Source organism: Benincasa hispida, chromosome 2 (assembly GCF_027475165.1).
Source record: "Benincasa hispida cultivar pf3 chromosome 2, pf3_genome.v1.1, whole genome shotgun sequence".
NCBI classification, from domain to species: domain Eukaryota; kingdom Viridiplantae; phylum Streptophyta; class Magnoliopsida; order Cucurbitales; family Cucurbitaceae; genus Benincasa; species Benincasa hispida.
Genome location: NC_143479.1, coordinates 23,719,455 through 23,726,480, shown reverse-complemented (window position 1 = coordinate 23,726,480; position 7,026 = coordinate 23,719,455). Strand labels below are relative to the sequence as shown.

The 7,026-nt window shown below is 30.7% G+C and overlaps 1 pseudogene across 1 annotated transcript; it reads right to left on the bottom strand.

Moving 5' to 3' along the window:
- Nucleotides 1-1,743: 1,743 nt before the first annotated feature.
- LOC120071515 (putative clathrin assembly protein At4g32285 pseudogene) lies at nucleotides 1,744-3,822 on the bottom strand (annotated as a pseudogene). Its single transcript, XR_016527641.1, has one exon. The product of XR_016527641.1 is annotated as a putative clathrin assembly protein At4g32285 pseudogene (transcript).
- Between the last annotated feature and the right edge of the window lie 3,204 nt (nucleotides 3,823-7,026).

Sequence of the window (7,026 nt, the reverse complement as noted above, 5' to 3'; positions counted from 1 at the left end):
TCGATTTTAAATTTAGTTTTGGTATTTTTAAAAAATCTATGTTTTTAAAAATTAAAAATGGTTCGGTTCGGTTCGACTTTAAATTCGGTTATGTTTTTCAAATTAAAAATGGTTTGGTTTTAAATTCGGATTTTCTCTTTTTTCTTTTTTGAAATATATATATATATAGTTAAACATGATTCGGTTCGGTTTTAAATTCGGTTTCAAAATTTTTTCAAATCGGACTGAACCACATTTTTCGATTTCTCTAAAACATATAAATCAATATAAATCAAATTTCTAGAAATTGTATTCAATAAAGTTAGAGAGATCACAACAATCAAGACAAATGTGGTACAATGGATATTTATTGAAAGAAGGATATCAAAACAATCCAATATATCTATGTGTTTTTATAAAGAAATCACAGTTAGGATTTGTTATTATAACTGTATATGTTGATTAGAACTCCTCAAGAGCTTTCAAAGGCAATAGAATATCTTAAGAATTTGAGATGAAAGATTTCGGAAAAACAAAATTTTTCCTTGACTTGCAAATTGAGCATTTAGCAGAGATATTTGTTTATCAGTCAACTTATCAAGAAAAGTTTTGAAAATATTTTATATGGACAAAGCACATCCATTGAACATTCCAATGGAAATTTGTTCATTAGATGTGAGGGAAGATATATTTCGACCTCAAGATACTAATGAAGAACTTCCTAGTCCTAAAGTACCATATCTTAGTGCAATTGGTGTACTTATATCTTGCTAATAATACAAGACCAAATATTGCATTTTTCAGTAAATTTATTAGCAAGATATAGTTCTTCTCCAACTAAAAGACGTTGAAACAGAATTAAGCATATACTCCGTTATCTCCGAGGAATAATTGATATGGTTTGTTTTATTCAAATAAATCGAATTTTGATCTGGTTGGTTATGCAAATTCTGTATATTTATCCGATCTACACAAAGCTAGATTTGAAACAGATTATCTATTCACATATGGAGGAACTGTTATATCATGATGGTAGGTGAAACAAACCATAATAGCCACTTCCTCAAATTCTTGCAATTTACGAGGTTAGTCGAGAATGTGTATGTCTATGATCAATGACTCAACACATTCATGGAACATGTGGTTTGTGTTTTAGTAAAAATTTTCCAACAATGTTATACGAAAACAACATAACATGCATATTCCAAATCAAAGGAGGATATATTAAAGAAAATAAAACAAAGTATATTTCATCAAAGTTTTTCTACACTTGTGATCTTAAAGAAAATGGTGATCACTATACAACAAATTTGTTCAAAGGATAACTTGACACATATATTTACAAAGTCATTACCTACAACAACCTTTGGACTTGGAGATCTTAAGTGATGTTTCTATGAGAGGAGTAAATATGCTGTATTCTTTTTAAGAGTATTAAATTATATGAAATATGTATTATTTTTCTTTCATTAGGATTTTAGATTGACCATGTGTCTGGTAATTGCTCATTATTAGTGTCTATGTTATCTCCTACTTGCTAAATTGGCTATAAATAGAAAAAATTTGAAGTAGAGAAATCCATAATTTGTTATTATTTACTTTTGTTATTTATTTTATTTTATATATTTATATATATTATGTTTAATTTATTTTAATATTATATTTTATTGATATCCGTGTTGCTGTTGTACTCTTCAAATTCATATATATATATATACACACATATATATTAAAAGCTCTCAATTTTTTTTTACAAAACAAAAATGTTATCAAAGGATCTAGCCTTCCATTCATGCAAGCAAGCAAATACAAAGACCGGAAAACAAAAGGACAACCTGCTGAAAATATTAAAAATATATACAATCGGCTTTTCTCTATTATCTTTGCTGCTTATAGTAACTATGGAGCTTATTCTCAAAATGAAAACCAAGTCAAAATGAAGCATAGTAGTATGCTGAGCCATGGGGCATGATTTGCTGAGGATTTAAGTCAACATAGGCTAAGCCACCACCAAGTTTTCCCAAACCACCTTGGCCCTGCATTCCATCTCTGCCATACTGCTTCCATAGAAGCTGCTCCTGCGTTAGCAACTCCTGCTTCTTCTCCATTTCAGCTATCTGCACATACGAAGGAGGTGGAACCGTATGCGATGCAGCGAAAGGGTCCCGATACCCGATCGGTTCAGCTGTTCCATCTGGTGCTGGAAGTGCCAGAACTTGTGCAGCAGCATTGCCTTGGCCTTGCAATGCCACTGCCACACTACTCGAACTCCCCCCAAATTGCACGGCATTGACATGTCGCCTAACCGTCTCTTGGTCGTACATTCCATTTAATAGCAGTGAATCAAAACAACCTCCCATATCAGGCTTCTGCTTAGACAGATGGCTAGCAGTTTCAACCAACGTCAATTCCCAATCTGGTTTGCCAAACTCAGCAGCTGGCGTCTGCCACGCTGAACTCACTTCAGGCTCATGGTTTGATGAGAAAGTTTCCCATGAACCATTAGGATTCGTAATTGGGGGTCCAGAGAAAAGAGCCAAGGCCAATTTGTTCCCTTGCTCATCAGCTGATACTCCATCCTCTCTCAAGTTCACCAAATCTTCCTTTGGCGATTGAGTTCGCAAAATCGATTGCGGAACAGGAGCACAATTCTCTAGCAGAGGAAGAGCCTTTATCTCATTCATGTCGTATCCAGACTCGTTAACTGGTAGCGGTTTCATCTCCTCCTCTGTTCTCATTTCATCGAAATCCTTAGGCCTTCTTGACATCTCCTTTAGGAAGCCCCCAAGTGTGATCAAAAGGTTGTGAGTTATCATCTGAACCTCTGGATATTCAGAAGACCGTGCAATCCCCACATCCTTACACCAACCATAAAATTCTACAAGATCATTAATATTCTTTGCCGCATTAGCACAAACATCAAAAGCCCTAAGACAATCAACGTATTCCATTTCTTTAAAATGATCCAACAAAACCCCCAAAGCATCACAAATCTCAACATACAACCCAAAGCTCTCTTTGATAATCAAATTAAGCGCAGTAATTACTAATCTACTATTCTTGGCCATTCCTGCCGGCCTACAAGCCAAAACTCGATCAAGCATTCGAAGCAATTGGTTTAACTCCTCCACTACTCTCTCTGGTCTCATTGACCTCCATGGACTCTGCTTCCTGCTCCTATAACAAGATTCATCACCCCCTTTCAATCTCTTCTCAAGAACAAGATTCTCAATCAATTCATCGAGATACAAAGCGTAAAACCTCAAAAAACTAGAATGATCCCATGAATTCGAATGTGCTTCATCTCTAAAACCAGATAAATTCAAGACTCGCATACCTTTCCGCGTAGCATACACGATCTCCTCCCCAAAAGAGGGATGCCCATCAATTAAAATCCTATGCACCACAATTAGCGACTTGAGCGCAACGATCCAATCGCGAGTTTTACTCAATCGTCTAGAGATCGTAACTACACACGCATTCACATATCCATTCGAATAATTGGAGCATAAATTCACAATCTCCCTAATATACCTATCGTCGGCAGGATCCTCATCGTGGCTCGTCGCTTTGACCACCAAAACATCGAGTTCCGGCGTCATATTTCCGGCGACTTTGGCGATGCTGATGGTCGTTTGGTCCTTCATAACTCCGATGGCTTTTCTGATGGTGCTTTGGGCCATTTTCGTACAAAATTACGAACAAAACTTCACTTGGCGTGTAGCTAATGAAGTGACATGGAGATTAGTAAATGTGAAGTAATGGCGAAGATGAAGAAGCAGAGAAGGAAAAGCGCTTTCTTCAGAAACGCTGAAAGCGGAAGAGCGTTTAAAGAGAGAACAAAACGACTTGGTGTAGTGTTGAATTGTACTTGTGCGTTCTCTAGATGATGCCACGTGGCTCACTATCTTACTTGCACACCAAGATTCAAATATTTGACATTTCTTATGGAACAATATTTTTAAATATTTAAAGAAAGAGATATTAAGATTTTTTCACCCCTATAATTGGATAATTTAGTGAGACTATACTAAGTATTTTTTATTTTGTATCTCTAATACACCTATTTTTGGATTTTTTTTTTAATTTTTTTTTTAATACTACTTTATTTTCTACGCTTTTAGTTTTGGTTCAATTTAGTCTTAGAAAAAAAAAAATCTTTTTGATCCTTAAGTTTTGAATTTAGTTTCTATTTAGTCTTTAGGTTTCAAAATCTTATATCGTATATCTTTAGTTCATAAGTTTTGAGTTTGGTTTTAATTTAATCCCTAAATTTTAAAATATTACAATTTTACCCGACATTTGAGTTTTGCTTCAATTTGATCCCTATGTTTCAAGATGTATACTTTTAATCTTGATTATTCACTAAATACTCATTTTTTGTCTTTATTATTAATTTATTAATAAATTAAAAATTATTAAAAGAATTATAATTAATTAAGTTTCATTATTTTTTTTATCACTTTTAGAATTAAATTTAAAATTTTAATTTCTAATTATTTTTAATTAATTAATAGAAATTGACGTGAATGATTGAAAGTAAGTATATAATAAAAAGTTGAAGTTAAAAATGTAAAACCTTAAAGCCTAAGAACTAGATTGAAACAAAACTCAAGTTTAAGGATAAAATTATAACATTTTGAAACTTAAGGGCTAAATTGAAAAATAACTCAAAACTTAAGGATAACGTGTATAATATTTTAAAACCTAGGGACTAAATAGAAACTAGACCAAAAAATCTAGGGACCAAAAAGATATTTTTCCCTTGATCGTTAAAATTTTAAGAAATTCATTTTTTGTTCTTGCATTTTTAACTTTTATTCATTTAGTACCTATAACTTCAAAATATTCATTTTATTTATGTATTCCTAAGAGTGACCATTTTTATATATTCATTTTGATTTTTAAGGTTATGTTTGGTAACCATTTAGTTTTTTGGTTTTTGTTTTTAAAAACTAAGCTTATAAACACTACTTCTACTCTCAAATTTCTTCATTTGTTATCTAGTTTTTTTACTAATGGTTTAAAAAATCAAGTCAAATTTTGAAAAAAAAATAGTTTTTAAAAACTTGTTTTTGTTTTTGGAATTTGACTATAAATTCAACTATTGTACTTAAGAAAATGTAAATCATTGTAAGAAATATGGAGGAAATAAGCATAATTTTCAAAAATCAAAAACAAAAAACGAAAGTCATCAAATGGGACCTAAGAGAACAAAGTAGTAAGTTTTTTATGGTTCAATAACCAAAATGAGCCAACATCGAAAGTAAATGAGACTTAAATGAAATCTAAAAGTATAGGAGCCAAAATAAATCAAAATTAAATATACAGAAGTAGTATTTTAGGCCACCGTTTGGTAATAATTTTTTTTTTTAATTTTGAAAATTAAGCCTATAAACACTACTTTTATCTTGGTGGTTTTCTCTCTTTCTCTTCTAGTTTTGCTATGTGTTTTCTTAGTTGGTCTGGTTTTATTTGGAGATTTTTGGCATTGTTCTTGCTCAAATGTAAATCACATTTTGGTCCTAAAATGTTTGTTTGGTCTTATTTGATGTTTTATTTGGAGATTTTTGGTGTTGTTCTACTCTAATTTTTACTAGAATGTTTGTTTGGTCCTAAAATGTGTCTAGTTCTTAAAGATAGAATTGATTGGTTTTATGAACTTTGCATTGTAGTTTGTAGATTCACTCTCAACTAGAGTTATGCGTATACTGTGCTGAGGACCCAAATTTTGAGAATAAAAAAAAGTAGCTTTCAAAAAGTTGTTTTGTTTTTAGAATTCGGCTAAGAACTCAACCATTGTACCTAAGAAAGATACAAAGAAATGTGAATGAAATAGACTTAATTTTTTTAAAAAAAATAAAAAAAACCAAATGACTACCAAACGGGATCTTAAATTTTGAATTTTTTTTTTATGTTAGTTTCTAAATTTTGTAATTATTAATGTATTCTACTTGCCAAATAGTCAGCATTTACTATGCAATATTGTTTCTTCAAGTTTTTTTCAACTAAAAGAAAATCAAACAAATTAATTGGTAGCAAAATCAGCAAATACATAAATTATGAAACAAATTAAACATAATGTCAACGCATTAATCATTAACATATGTTTAGGAGTGCTAAAAAAGGTAGGGTGCAAGAAGTTTTCCTTGTTTAGTTGGATTTATTTTTTCTTTATTATTATTATTATTACTATTATTTTTTGCTTGTTGGCCTTTTATCATTTTCATGAGCCAAGCACATGTAACAAACAAACAAACAAATAAATAATAAAACAATGCATTAGTAGTCTCCCTTGAAAGTTTTGAAAGTCTTGCTTTTCAGGTGAGGAGATTTGAATATCCAAATCAAAAAAGGTGTACGACAGTTTGGCTAATTGAGTTATGCATATATTAGTAAATAGAGAAAGAAACTAATACTAAATAAAAACAAATGCGATCGGATTTGAATTTTATTTATTGTGCGATATGTAGAAATAGACAAGCAAAATACTTTTAAATATAAAAATAGTATATATAAAAGTGTTTGGAAGTTGTTTGAAGAAGATTTAAACTCTTCTTTTGTTTGGATGGAACTCTAAGAAGTATAAATACTTTTTTTCACATATTGAATATTTGAGGTTAGACATGCATCAAATACTTGTTATGTATACTAAATAGACACATATAAGTAAAAAAAAAAAAAAAAAAAAAAAAAAAAAAAAAAAAAAAAAAATCTGAATATATCAAAATAATTTTTTTAAGCATCATAAACTCAATGATATTGAACTTTATTCTAGTTTGAAAATGATATACATCTAGAATAAAAATTTATGTTTTAATAAACATATCTTTGTCATTTTATATCCTAGATTTTAAAAAACTGACATGTCGTCATGTCTGTCGTATCATATTTGTATCTCGTATCTATATCTGTGTTTCTTAAAAAAAACGTCTATCATAATGGTCTTATATATTTTTCCTTATAGAAAATATCCATCGCAAATATGATAACCAAGTGGTCTTCTCATAAATTTGAACATTATTTTCAAACTAAATGAAAATCTAC